Here is a 15,091-nt window from a genome sequence, read left to right on the forward strand (position 1 = left end):
GAGATTGATGAAAAGAGGGGCAAGAGTTTACACGTGTGTGGGACCATATGAGAGACACGAGGCATGGACACAGAAAGGAGGAGATGGAAAGTGCATGTGTATGTGGTAGGCAGACATCGCAGGAGAGGTTTATCAATCGGTGTGTGTCGGAAAGGAGTTGTGGAGACCGTGGGAGAACGACCTAAAGAAAAAAATGAATGGGCACGATGGATAGAATGCTGAGGGAGGGGGAGGGTGAGGAGGGCATGTGCATGCACGAGAGAAAGTTAGTGCTAGCTACAAAGGTTAGAGGATTGTGTGGGTGTAAGAGACTAACAAAGATCATAATTTGGTATGAAAGTGGATTCATATATTTGAATAAGAGATCATAGTGTTATAAACCTATGCATGCATGAATATAGTGGTGATACGCGTGGTGTGGTTTTGGACATGTTATACCATAATGTGCTAATGTGTGGCGTTTGCAACTCACAGCTAAATGTCGAACAATCTAAACCATACTATATATCGAACAATCTAACATTTTATTTGAATTTGTGATAATGTGTGGCATTTGTAGCTCACAACTAAATATCGAACAATCTAAACCATACTATATATCAAAAATTCTCACATTTTATTTGAATTTGTGAGAATGTGTGGCGTTTGCAACTCACATCTAAATACTTGTAAGCGTAGGGGGCGGGGCACCATACATTATGTGATAAACACATTATACATATGAGACATGGTTTAGATTATGAAGATCTAGCTAGAGCTTGAAATATACTGTGATTTGAAATCAACATAAAGTGGATTCAAAAAATCGAGTTTGAGTTCATATAGTACACATAGTTCATATCTAACTCGATAGTAATCATGTGGCGTGCTGTGAAGATAATATACAAACGATGGTTTAACTTGACAATAATGATGATTGTAGATCTTATTAAAATAGAGAAACGAATTCAAATGGTTTAACTTGACAACAATCATGATTGTAGATCTTATCCAAATAGAGAAACAAATTCAAATTTAGTTCATATTGAAGCGGTAGTATATACGTTTGGAATGCACTAAAACGTTCATTTGAGTAGCAGGTTGCATGCATTATACACGTAGCGAAATATTTTAATTAAACATAACATGGATTCAAAGTTTTGAATGGCATTTGTAGTGCGAATTGATTTGGTATAGTACATGGTACTAGACTCTCTTGTGTGGTGCGAATTGATTTCTTTCTGTTTTTTCGTCGAGGGAAGTGTGAATTGATTTGGTACAGTACACGTTAGGCTTGTCCAGAAATTTCAACCTTGTTATCCCAAAATTTTAAGATATATGTTTACCTCATTGTGCTCCTAAAACTCCCTCCATCTCAACCTGTGCCTTGCTATCCCAAAATTACAACGCGCGCGAAAACTCCCACCTCCTGCGAAATCCCGACACGTGAAATTCCTGTGATACCCCTAAACCGAAAGAACCACCTAGTTCAAATCAGTGGGGCTACTTCCGTAACTTACCCCACATTTCGGACAAGCGCGTCCCTAAGCCATGGTTCCCCCTCCCATCCCCTCCCCCCCCCATTCGTACATCGAGGCTGCGAAAACCCGTGAGGCCCCACACCCTCCTCCGTCCGCCCACCCAGCCAGAGCATCTTCCCTGACGACTCGTCCACAGCAACACCTCAACGTCCCTCATCTACCGCACCGGATGAGGATCCGTTGTCGATCTCGTCGTGCCGCCGGTTCAGCCACCCCGTCCTCCACCTCCAAGGAGCTGCCCCGACGTTCCCCTCGTCTTTCGTGCCACCTCCATTCCCACCGCCATCTTCACCTGCACCACCGGAAGAGCAACATCATCACCGATTCCTCGGATGAAGCTGAGGCGTAATCGGCGCCACCAAAGAGGTTCTACACTAATTGCTGCATTTTCTTCTTGATTCGATCTCACGGTGCTGCCGGCACTCGGTCCCGAGCCGACATGGCGTGACTCCATCTATGGCAGTGTCGCTGGCCACTTCCTCCACGGCGTCGCTCCCTCGGCGGCAACGTCCACATCAGTAGGAGTTGCTGCTGCTTTGGATCTCGCTCCCGCTGCTGCTCTGCTCTTGCTCTCGGTCCCCTGCCTGGTCTGCTATTGCTCGCGCTACTGCTCTCGCTCTTGCTTGCGCTGCTGCTCTACTCTTCCTCGCGCTGCTGCTGCATGAGCAGCAGATCCTGCTCTCGCTCGAGCCCCTGCAGCTGCTACCCGAGATGCTGCTACACGACCAGCTGCCCCGGCTCTCGCACGCGCTGCTGCTCCGGGCGCTGCTGGTGCTACTGCTTTTCTGCTACTGGTGTGTTCAGTTTCGACAGTAAAATTCAGTTTCGACAGCAAAATTCAGTTTCGACAATAAAATTCAGTTTCGACAGTTAAGTTCAGAGATGAGCGACTGATGTATTTTACATCTAGCACTTTGTGGTTATGTATTTTACATCATCTATTGGAGATGCTATTAGAATTCCACTCAGGTTAACGTTGTCTCTTTTGTCCTGCTTCAGCGTCACTGTCGTACAACTCACCGGAGCTGCTCCAACGACGAAACCCTCCATCACAACAGAGCAGCACCCTTGGCTCCATATCCAGACGCCTAAGGTCTTCTTCCCCTCCTCCGACAGCCACATCAGTCGGAGCATCCTCACCGACCGACCCAATCATGCTGAGATCGACATGCATGGCTTCGCAAAAGAGGTTGTACACTTGTTGCATAGCTTTTTTACTCTACATGTTATATATATTTTCCACTGAGCACACGTAGTAACGTGAAATACGATTAGTTTCTCCTACTATATGACAAGTAGTGAGGTACCAGGCAACTTAGCTATCTGTGATGGACTCTCTCAAAAGCCATCATTATTTATTTCTGCGCATTTGAGCTATGCATGTGTAGATGGGCCTGGGAGTTGAGTTAGTAGGGCAGTGGCCTGGGTCCAAAGTAGTACAAGTAGCACAAAAACATTTTTGGAGTGTAGGCTTTTGCCTGTTCAAGCCTGCCTACTAGAATTGCCAGTGGTTGAAAGGAGAAGTGAAGGAAAAACATAGGAATTGGAAAGTTTCCTATGGTACTACTATTAATGCATTTGGTTCAAAGGAATGGAGCAAAGGAAAATTGTAGGATTTGTTCCTTTAGTGTCTCTTTCAAAGAAAAAATGTAGGAATTTTAATATCCACTTGGCCCTCCTTTTCAAATTCCTATTCATGAAGAACAAGACTAAGTGATAGTAGCATAATAGCATTATAATTGTACATTTTCTTATGGTTTGACTTAATTTGATCATGCTTCTTTGCATTCATGTGACCTTCCAATTCATATGAACCAAACACCCAGATTGACAGAAATCCTGTGATTTTAAATTCTTTGCACATGCATTCCTATCCTATTACTGTGTATTTCCTATCCCCGCGTTGTTAGAATCCTCCAATTCAAATGAGCCCTTACAGATAGTCGTCAAAGAAAACTTTGTGTGGTTTGTCCCGCTCATGCTGCTCCGTCGTCCACCCTAGCTCAGCTGCTCCAACGATAGAAGGGTCCACCACAGCAGGGATCCGCCCTCCAGACTGTCTTTCGCCGCCTCAGATCTTCTTCCCCGCCGCCGGTAGCCACGACAACTGCATTAACATCATCAACTGAGCATATGACCTCGAGGACTACACGGGTCCGCAAGAGAGGTCGCACTCTTTCGTGTCTGCTTACATTATGCATCGCGAATATTACATGCTACTTTATTGTCCTATTCACCGATTAGACTCTGAGTCAGCTCCAAACTAATGCTCAAACTTGAGTTTTTAAATGGTTGTGGGGTACATATCGGGGCCGCAATCAATAGTATCTGTCTACTATCTGGTTAATCTCTGGTGTCTACTATGAGTTTCATGTTGGGTGGGAAACAAATAGTAAAGAAGCCATTATTTGTATTTTTTAACTGAAGCCATTATCTGTCTGCTATCATTGGTTTTGGGTCTATCCACAGGTTGCTACCATCACTCTGGATTTCTGCATGCACTCCTTACATAACCTCACTATGTTTTATTCCTATGCATGTCAGTTATTGTACACAATGGAACTGAACATGTAGAGCAAAAGAGACAAGCCTTGCGTGGCGATAAAATTTCATGCAGACGTTGCTCCATGGCAGGCACAAAGGCAGCCCCCCTCCACCCATTTCAAATTGTAACCAAGAGGATGATAACTGTTCTGAGGGGGATTCAGAAGGAGAATACTACTCCTATTTACCCCCTGAGGTCTTCGCTCTAACTTGGTATGCTGATGTTGGTCATATCATGCATATGGTGCCTTGCATTGCTTACTTTATACATCAAATATGTCACCTGCTTAGTTTAGACATGCTTTGTGTGAATGCCATATGTTTAGTTTCTTTATCGTATATGTGAATTATGCAACGCCATCTTGTTTAGCCAGGCATCATATATGTGAATTTTGCAATGCCACCCTGCTTAGCCAGTCATATTATATGTGAATTATATCATGCCATCCTTTTTTTCATTACGTATTACATTTACCAACAATATTAGTACATTCAACTACTCTTCGTGTGCATCAGCCATTTGACATGGTGATGAAAAATACTGGAGTGAAAACATGGTCTTCAGAGCAGACTATGCTATCTGACGAAGCGCATATCTCGCTGGTTACGGATAGCTCCTTAGAGGAGGATTCAGAGACAGATGACTAGTGCTATTCCCCCCCCCCCGCCGAGGTGTATGCTCTAACTTGGCAGGGTTATGTTGCTCATATCGTGTGTATGGTGTCTTGCATTGCTATGTCATTTGCTTAGTTTAGATATGCTTTGTGTGAATGCCACCTATTTAGTGTCTAATTACCATATATGTGAATTATGCAATGCCATCTTGTTGCAAGATTATATATGTGAATTATGCAATGCTATCTTCTTGCAAGGCATTATATATGTGAATTATGCAATGCCATGCTATTTAGCCAATCATCATATATGTGAATTATATCATGCTATCCTTTTTTTGTATTACGTATTCCATTTGTCGACAACGTTTGTATATTCAACTACTCTTCCTGTGCATCAGCCATTTGAAGCGATGATGGAGGTATCTGGAGTGAAAACAAGGTATTCCGAGCAGACAGTGCTACATGCTGAAGCAGACATCTTGCTGGTTACAGATAGCTCCTCAGAGGAGGATTCAGAGACAGATGACCAGCCCTATTTCCCCCCTGAGGTCTATGCTCGAACTTGGCAGGGTTATATTACTCATGTCATGCATATGTTGTCTTGCATTACTTAGTTTTTACATCACATATGTGATTGCCATCTGCTTACTTGCTTAGTATATAAATCATATATTTGAATTATATCATGCCATCATGTTTACATAGACATCATCTATCTGAATTATGGCATGCCAACCCATTTAATAAAGACATCATATATTTATATCATCTCATCCTGTTTAGTGTTTATAGTCATCATATTTTGAATTATGTCATTCTATCTGTGAATTATATCATGCTATCATGTTTCCATTGGCGGCATGTATGTGAATTATGGCATGCCAACCTATTTAATAAACACATTATATAGTTATATCATGTTATCCTGTTTACATAGTCATCATATTTTGAACTATGTCTTTCCATCATTTTTAGTTAGCCATCATATATGTGAAATTGTGTCTTGCTATCCTGTTTAGTTAGTCATCATATATGTGAAATTTTGTCATGCTATCCTGTTTGGTTAGACAACATAAATGTGAATTATTGCATGCCCTCTTTTATTCCCCACTGTCCATTGCACATGTCTATCATACAATGTCTGTACATTCAATTACTTTTCTTGTTTATCAGCCATTTGAATTGGAGAGGGTGATGGCAGTATCTAAGGGAGTAACAATGCGGTCTTCAGAAAAGATAGTACTACCAGTCGATGCAGATAGAACCACGGTTGTACTTGCCCAAGAACCAGCCCCACCACACATAACCCAGACTCTCGTAGATTGTACCCCTACCTAGTTGGACAGAGAACTAGCTACACCCCTTCTAAACCCAACCCCAGCAGATAGTAACCCAGTTCTAGTTGACACAGCACTGTCTCCACCACAGAGCACCCAAACACGAGCAGTTACTAAGGCAACTGCAGTGCCCAAAGCACGAGGACCACCACTCTGAACCCCAACTCAACGCTTAAAGCAGAAGAAGAATTGTTCTCAGGTCAGGTTCTATAGCTATGGTTCATACTCCTTTGCTCTTGCATCACTATATTTACTCATACCAACTACTTTCAAATTTGAAGGATGGAAATGAAACTCCAATGGCAACAGGTATGTTTTAAACCTGTTTCTTTAACTGGTTTGCTGTTGTAACTTGCTCTATGTTTATTTCAGTTTCAATTGAATAAACAGTTATGTTCTCATGTCATGCACATTACAAGTGTTGTCAATTCTCTGTAGTTTCCCACACTTATATTCTGTCTATTCTGCTTTGTCTTAAACAGATATTATTTGAATTGTGTCTCTATCTTGATTTCGCAAAAAAAACTAGAATGATATAGACCATACAGTGACCATGGTACATAGATATATGTTTGTTTCATGTTGTTATCCTATCCACTTTACTACTGAACTAATTTACCAAAAAGAGTTTGATATACAACATGGTAAACCTGTGATGTGTCTACTTGTTTCTCTTTTAGAATGCGGACAAAATATTGGAGAAGAGTACTTCGTTATGCAATGGTAAAGGAAGTAATGCAGACAAGGTTCAAGATAGTGAGACATCCCTGTTAGTCTCCAAGAAAGTTGATAAAAACTATCTTGACGACAGCGAGACAACCCAAAAGTCCTTTCTTGATGTAGTGTTCGAGTTACTGGCCACTACTGCTGGCACAAGCTCTTCGAACTCGCTGCCTGAATCAGTTTGTCTTCTTGAGTCTCAACTTCAAGTTGAAAGACATTGATAAGATGTGCTGCGACATGAAGCCGAAGGACTAAGGAAGTCCCTACAGAATTCAGATGCATACTTTCTGGTGCAACAGCAAGCGCTGGAGGATTTAAGCACCAAATAAGAGAAAGTTAATAAGCTTGCTAAGCATCTTGCCAGCATGCTGGGTACCTATGGCTTATATACACGCTAGGGGGGTATCTAGGGTTACAAGGTCGGTATCTAGGAGCAAGGCGGTAGAAGAGATCTTGGAGTATATGTAAGGTCTTTGGTGCAGATAGTCTTGATCATGCCTCCTGCGTATAGCTTCCGGAGTCCATCTTGAGTACGAGTGAGGGCCATTCGGCCCAGCCCGAGGAGCATGGACCGACTAGGTTAGTACCCCTTGCCTAGGACATCGTCGGTAGCCCCCTGATGTCTACTACGCAACCTTCTTCTTGTAGACGTTGTTGGGCCTCCAAGTGCAGAGGTTTGTAGGACAGTAGAAAATTTCCCTCAAGTGGATGACCTAAGGTTTACCAATCTGTGGGAGGCGTAGGATGAAGATGGTCTCTCTCAAACAACCCTGCAACCAAATAACAAAGAGTCTCTTGTGTCCCCAACACACCCAATACAATGGTAAATTGTATAGGTGCACTAGTTCGGCGAAGAGATGGTGATACAAGCGTAATATGGATGGTAGATATAGGTTTTTGTAATCTGAAATTATAAAAACAGCAAGGTAGCAAGTAACAAAAGTGAGCGAAAATGGTATTGCAATGCTTTGAAACTAGGGTTCATACTTTCACTAGTGTAAGTTCTCTCAACAATGATAACATAATTAGACCATATGACAATCCCTCAACGTGCAACAAAGAGTCACTCCAAAGTCACTAATAGCGGAGAACAAACGAAGAGATTATCGTAGGGTATGAAACCACCTCAAAGTTATTCTTTCTAATCGATCTATTGGGCTATTCCTATAAGTGTCACAAACAGCTCTAGAGTTTACTAAAATAACACCTTAAGATACACATCAACCAAAACCCTTATGTCACCTAGATACTCCAATGTCAACACAAGTATCCGCTGGTTTGATTATACGATATGCATCACACAATCTCAGATTCATCTTTTCAAACCAACACAAAGAACTTCAAAGAGTGCCCCAAAGTTTCTACCGGAGAGTCAAGACGAAAATGTGTGCCAACCCCTATGCATAAGTTCACAAGGTCACTGAACCCGCAAGTTGATCACCAAAACATACATCAAGTGGATCACGTGAATATCCCATTGTCACCACAGATAAGCACATGCAAGACATACATCAAGTGTTCTCAAATCCTTAAAGACTCAATCCGATAAGATAACTTCGAAGGGAGAACTCAATCCATTACAAGAAGGTAGAGGGGGAGAAACATCATAAGATCCAACTATAGTAGCAAAGCTTGCGGTACATCAAGATTGTGCCAAATCAAGAACACGAGAGAGAGATCAAACACATAACTACTGGTACATACCCTCAGCCCCGAGGGTGAACTACTCCCTCCTCGTCATGGAGAGCGCCGGGATGATGAAGATGGCCACCGGTGATGGTTTCCCCCTCCGGCAGGGTGCCGGAATGGAGCCTTGATTGGTTTTTGGTGGCTACAAAGGCTTGCGGCGGCGGAACTCCCGATCTAGGTTCTGTTCTGGAGGTTTGGGGATATATAAGAGGTGTTGGCATCGAGAACAAGTCAGGGGAGTCTACGATGGGCCCACAAGGTCGGGAGGCGCGCCCCCACCCTTGTGGTGGCCTCGGGACTCCTCTGGTGTATATCCGGTACTCCGTGGGCTTCTTTTGGTCCAAAAATAATCTCCGGAAAGTTTCAGCTCGATTGGACTTCGTTTGATATTCCTTTTCTGCGAAAGTCAAAAATAAGGAAAAAAAATAAAAACCGACACTAGGCTCTAGGTTAATAGGTTAGTCCCAAAAATCATATAAGATAGCATATTAATGCATATAAAACAACCAAAACAGATAATATAGTAGCATTAAACAATCAAAAATTATAGATACGTTGGAGACGTATCAAGCATCCACAAGCTTAATTCTTGCTCGTCCTCGAGTAGGTAAATGATAAAAACAGAATTTTTGATGTGGAAAGCTACCTAACATATTTATCCATGTAATTCTCTTTATTGTGGCATGAATGTTCAGATTCGTAAGATTCAAAACAAAAGTTTAATATTGACATAAAAACAATAATACTTCAAGCATACTAACAAAAAAATTATGTCTTCTCAAAATAACATGGCCAAAGAAAGCTTATCCCTACAAAATCATATAGTCTGGCTATGCTCCATGTTCATCACACAAAACATTTAAATCATGCACAACCCCGATGACAAGCCAAGCAATTATTTCATACATTTGATGTTCTCAAACCATTTCAACTTTCACGCAATACATGAGCGTGAGCCATGGACATAGCACTATGGGTAGAATAGAAGGTGGTTGTGGAGAAGGCAAAAGGATGGAGATAGTCTCACATCAACTAGGCTATGGAGATGCCCATTAATAGATATAAATGTGAGTGAGTAGGGATTGCCATGCAACAGATGCACTAGATCTATAAGTTTATGAAAGCTCAAAAATAAACTAAGTGGGTGTGCATCCAACTCGCTTGCTCACGAAGACCTAGGGCAATTTTGAGGAAACCCATCATTGGAATATACAAGCCAAGTTCTATATAGAAAAATTCCCACTAGTATATGAAAGTGACAACATAGGAGACTCTTTATCATGAAGATCATGGTGCTACTTTGAAGCACAAGTGTGGTAAAAGGATAGTAGCATTGCCCCTTCTCTCTTTTTCTCTCATTTTTTTGTTTTTTTTGGGCCTTCTCTTTTTTTTGGCCTCTTTTTTTCGTCCGGAGTCTCATCCCGACTTGTGGGGGAATCATAGTCTCCGTCATCCTTTCCTCACTGGGACAATGCTCTAATAATGATGATCATCACACTTTTATTTACTTACAACTCAAGAATTACAACTCGATACTTGGAACAGAATATGACTCTATATGAATGCCTCCGGCGGTCTACCGGGATGTGCAATGAATCAACAGTGACATGTATGAAAGAATTATGAACGGTTTCTTTGCCACAAATACGATGTCAACTAAATGACATGCAAAGCAATATGGCAATGATGAAGCGTGTCATAAGAAATGGAACGATGGAAAGTTGCATGGCAATATATCTCGGAATGGCTATGGAAATGCCATAATAGGTAGGTATGGTGGATATTTTGAGGAAGGTATATGGTGGGTGTATGGTACCGGCGAAAGTTGCGCGGCACTAGAGAGGCTAGCAATGGTGGAAAGGTGAGAGTGCGTACAATCCATGGACTCAACATTTGTCATAAAGAACTCACATACTTATTGCAAAAATCTATTAGTATCAAAACAAAGTACTACGCGCATGCTCCTAGGGGGTAGATTGGTAGAAAAAGACCCTCGCTCGTCCCCCACCACCACTCATAAGGAAGACAATCAATAAATAAATCATGCTCCGACTTCATCACATAACGGTTCACCATACGTGCATGCTACGGGAATCACAAACTTTAACACAACTATTTCTACAATCCACAATTACTCACGAGCATGACTCTAATACCACCATCCTCATATCTCAAAACAATCATAAGGAATCAAACTTCTCATAGTATTCAATGCACTTTATATGAAAGTTTTTATTATATCCCTCTTGGATGCCTATCATATTAGGACTAAATTCATAACCTAAGAAAATTACCATGTTGTTTAAGACTCTCAAAATAATGTAAGTGAAGCATGAGAGTTCATCAATTTCTTCAAAATAAAACTACCGCCGTGCTCTAAAAAGATATAAGTGAAGCACTAGGGCAAACGACAAACTACTCCAAAAGATATAAGTGAAGATCATTGAGTAGTCGAATAATTATGTGACTATGTGAAGACTCTCTAACATTTAAGAATTTCAGATCTTAAGTATTTTATTCAAACAGCAAGCAAAACAAAATAAAATGACATTGCAAGGATAGCACATATCATGTGAAGAAGCAAAAACTTGGGCTCAACCAAAACTGACCGATAGTTGTTGAAGAAGAAAGGTGGGATGCCAACCGGGGTATCCCCAAGCTTAAATGCTTGAGACTTCTTGAAATATTAATTAGGTATGCCTTTGGCATCCCCAAGATTGAGCTTTTGTGTCTCCTTAATTCCTTTCATATCGCGGTTTCCCTAAATCTAAAAACTTCATCCACACTAAACTCAACAAGAACTCGTGAGATAAGTTAGTATAAATCAACGCGTAAACCTTATCATTCTCTACTGTAGAAAATCACTAAAATTATCATTTGAAATTGCATACTAAATTCCTCTGCATATTTAATAGTCCTATCCTCAAATAGAATCATTAAACAAGCAAAGATATGCAAACAATGCAAACATAACAGCAATCTGTCTAAACAGAACAGTCTGTAAAGAATGCAAGAGGAATCATACTTCCCTAACTCCAAAAATTCTGAAAAATTACCACACTGTAGATAATTTGTTGTTACTCATTGTGTAAAAATTTTAAGATTTTATCATGTTCTGACTATTCCCCAATATTTAAAACATAACAACAAACTTTCTATTTTTTAAAACAGCAACATATGGACTTGTAAAATAAGCATGGTAAAGGCTATACTTGACTTTTTTATTGAACTAAAAGATTCAAAACATTAATCTAAATAACAGAAAGCAAATATAAATAAAAGGAAATGACGCTCCAAGCAAAACACATATCATGTGGTGAATAAAAATATAGCCCAAAGTAAAGTTACCGACGAACGAAGACGAAAGTGGGGATGCCATCCGGGGCATCCCCAAGCTTAGTTGCTTGGGTATTCCTTGAGTATTACCTTGGGGTGCCTTGGGTATCCCCAAGCTTAGGCTCTTCCACTCCTTATTCCGTAGTACATCAAAACTTTACCCAAAACTTGAAAACTTCACAACACAAAACTTAACAGAAAACTCGTAAGCTCCGTTAGTATAATAAAGCAAATCACCACTTAGGTACTGTCAAGACAAGATTCATAATTTTTCTCACATTATGCCTACTGTAACCTATCATTTATACAATTTATATTAAGCAATATAAGCCATAGAAACTAGAAGACAAGCAAACTATGCATCCAAACAGAATCTGTCAAAAATAGAATAGTCTGTAAAGATCTGAATTGAAATCATACTTCTGTAACTCCAAAAATTCTTAACAATTAGGAAAATCGAGAAATTTTTTATATCAATCTTGTGTAAAAAATTCAGATCACAATCACGTTCCAGTGAATTTTCAAAATTCTTGGACTGGGAGCAAAAGTTTTTGTTTTTGCACAGAATCAAGTCAAATATCATCATACTATCCCAAAGGCTTTACTTGGGACTTTATTGAAACAAAAGCTATAAAACATGATTACTACAGTAGCTTAATAATGTGAACACATAAAAACAGTAGGTGTAAATATTGGGTTGTCTCCCAACAAGTGCTTTTCTTTAATGCCTTTTTAGCTAGGCATGATGATTTCAATGATGCTCACATAAAAGGTAAGAATTGAAACATAATGGGAGCATCATGAAGAATATGACTAGCACATTTAAGTCTAACCCACTTCCTATGCATAGGGATTTTTTTAGCAAATAACTTATGGGAACAATAATCAACTAGCATAGGAAGGTAAAGCAAGCATAACTTCAAGATTTTAAGCACATAGAGAGGAAACTTGATGTTATTGCAACTCCTACAAGCATATATTCCTCCCTCATAATAATTTTCAGTGGAATCATGAATGAATTCAACAATATAACCATTACATAAAGCATTCTTTTCATGATGCATAAGCATAGAAATTTTACTACTCTTCATATAAGCAAATTTCTTCTCATTCGGAATAGTGGGAGTATCATATGAAACTTGAATACTATAAATTGTTTCCACATTAAAAGAGTAATGTTTAGTAAAAGGATATTCAAAATTATGACAATAATTATCACTACTTTTTATAACATAAGTATCATCACAATAATTATCATAAGTAGCAACTTTGTTCTCATCATAGTCAATCGATACCTCTTCCGAAATAGTGGAATCACTACTTCCTAAAGTTGACACTCTTCCAAACCCACTTTCATAAATATTGCAATCATCATAACTAGGAGGAATGCTATCATCATAATAAATTTGCCCATCAAAACTTGCAGGACTAAAAATATCATCTCCATTAAACATAGCATCCCCAAGCTTGGGACAAACATTAATTGCAGCAAATAAATTCTCAAACATGTCATTATCATCAAACATAGCATCCCCAAGCTTGGGCCTTTGCATATCATAAGCATATTCACCCTCATCATTAATAGTATGGATAGCGCTAATAGTATATCAATTATTATCATCACAACTTTCTAAGTTGGTGCCAAAAAGATTTTCAAGATTATAACAAGTATCATTACTTTCCCAATCATCACAATGAATAATAGGCATAACGAAATCATCCTCAATAATTTCTTCGGACATAGTACCATAAGGCAAAGAATCAATATCATCATCAAGTATATCATCATCCACATTTTTTTTGATTCACTCTCATGAGGCATAACAATAATAGGAGCAAGATCATTTGGGAGAGATACCATTTTATCTTTGCTTTTACGTCTTTTCTTTTTCTTCTTCATGTCACGTGTGGGTTTAATCAACCTTTTGGAGCTCCTTATTGATGAGATTGGTTGAATAAAAGGTTTGTAGGACAGTAGCAAATTTCCCTCAAGTGGATGACCTAAGGTTTATCGATCCCTGGGAGGCGTAGGATGAAGATGGTCTCTCTCAAACAACCCTGCAACCAAATAACAAAGAGTCTCTTGTGTCCCCAACACACCTAATACAATGGTAAATTGTATAGGTGCACTAGTTCGGCGAAGAGATGGTGATACAAGCGTAATATGGATGGTAGATATAGGTTTTTGTAATCTGAAGTTATAAAAACAGCAAGGTAGCAAGTAACAAAAGTGAGCGAAAATGGTATTGCAATGCTTCGAAACAAGGCCTAGGGTTCATACTTTCACAAGTGCAAGTTCTCTCAACAATGATAACATAATTAGATCATATGACAATCCCTCAACGTGCAACAAAGAGTCACTCCAAAGTCACTAATAGCGGAGAACAAACGAAGAGATTATTGTAGGGTACGAAACCACCTCAAAGTTATTCTTTCAGATCGATCTATTAGGCTATTCCTGTAAGTGCCACAAACACCCCTAGAGTTCGTAATAAAATAACACCTTAAGATACACATCAACCAAAACCCTAATGTCACCTAGATACTCCAATGTCACCACAAATATCCGCGGGTTTGATTATACGATATGCATCACACAATCTCAGATTCATCTATTCAAACCAACACAAAGAACTTCAAAGAGTGCCCCAAAGTTTCTACCGAAGAGTCAAGACGAAAACGTGTGCCAACCCCTATGCATAAGTTCACAAGGTCACTGAACCCGCAAGTTGATCACCAAAACATACATCAAGTGGATCAAGTGAATATCGCATTGTCACCACAGATAAGCACATGCAAGACATACATCAAGTGTTCTCAAATCCTTAAAGACTCAATTCGATAAGATAACTTCAAAGGGAAAACTTAATCCATTACAAGAAGGTAGAGAGGGAGAAACATCATAAGATCCATCTATAGTAGCAAAGCTCGCGGTACATCCAGATCGTGCCAAATCAAGAACACGAGAGAGAGAGAGAGAGAGAGAGATCAAACACATCGCTGCTGGTACATACCCTCAGCCTCGAGGGTGAACTACTCCCTCCTCATCATGGAGAGTGCCGGGATGATGAAGATGGCCACCGGTGATGGTGTCCCCCTCCGGCAGGGTGCCGAAATACGGTCCCGATTGGTTTTTGGTGGCTACAGAGGCTTGCGACGGCGAAACTCCCGATCTAGGTTCTGTTCTAGAGGTTTGGGGATATATAAGAGGTGTTGGCGTCGAGAACAAGTCAGGGGAGTCCACGATGGGCCCACAAGGTCGGGAGGCGCGCGCTAGGGGGTGGGCGTGCCCCCCACCCTTGTGATGGTCTCGGGACTCCTCTGG

The sequence above is a fragment of the Triticum aestivum genome, chromosome 4D (genome assembly GCF_018294505.1).
Source record: "Triticum aestivum cultivar Chinese Spring chromosome 4D, IWGSC CS RefSeq v2.1, whole genome shotgun sequence".
NCBI lineage: Eukaryota > Viridiplantae > Streptophyta > Magnoliopsida > Poales > Poaceae > Triticum > Triticum aestivum.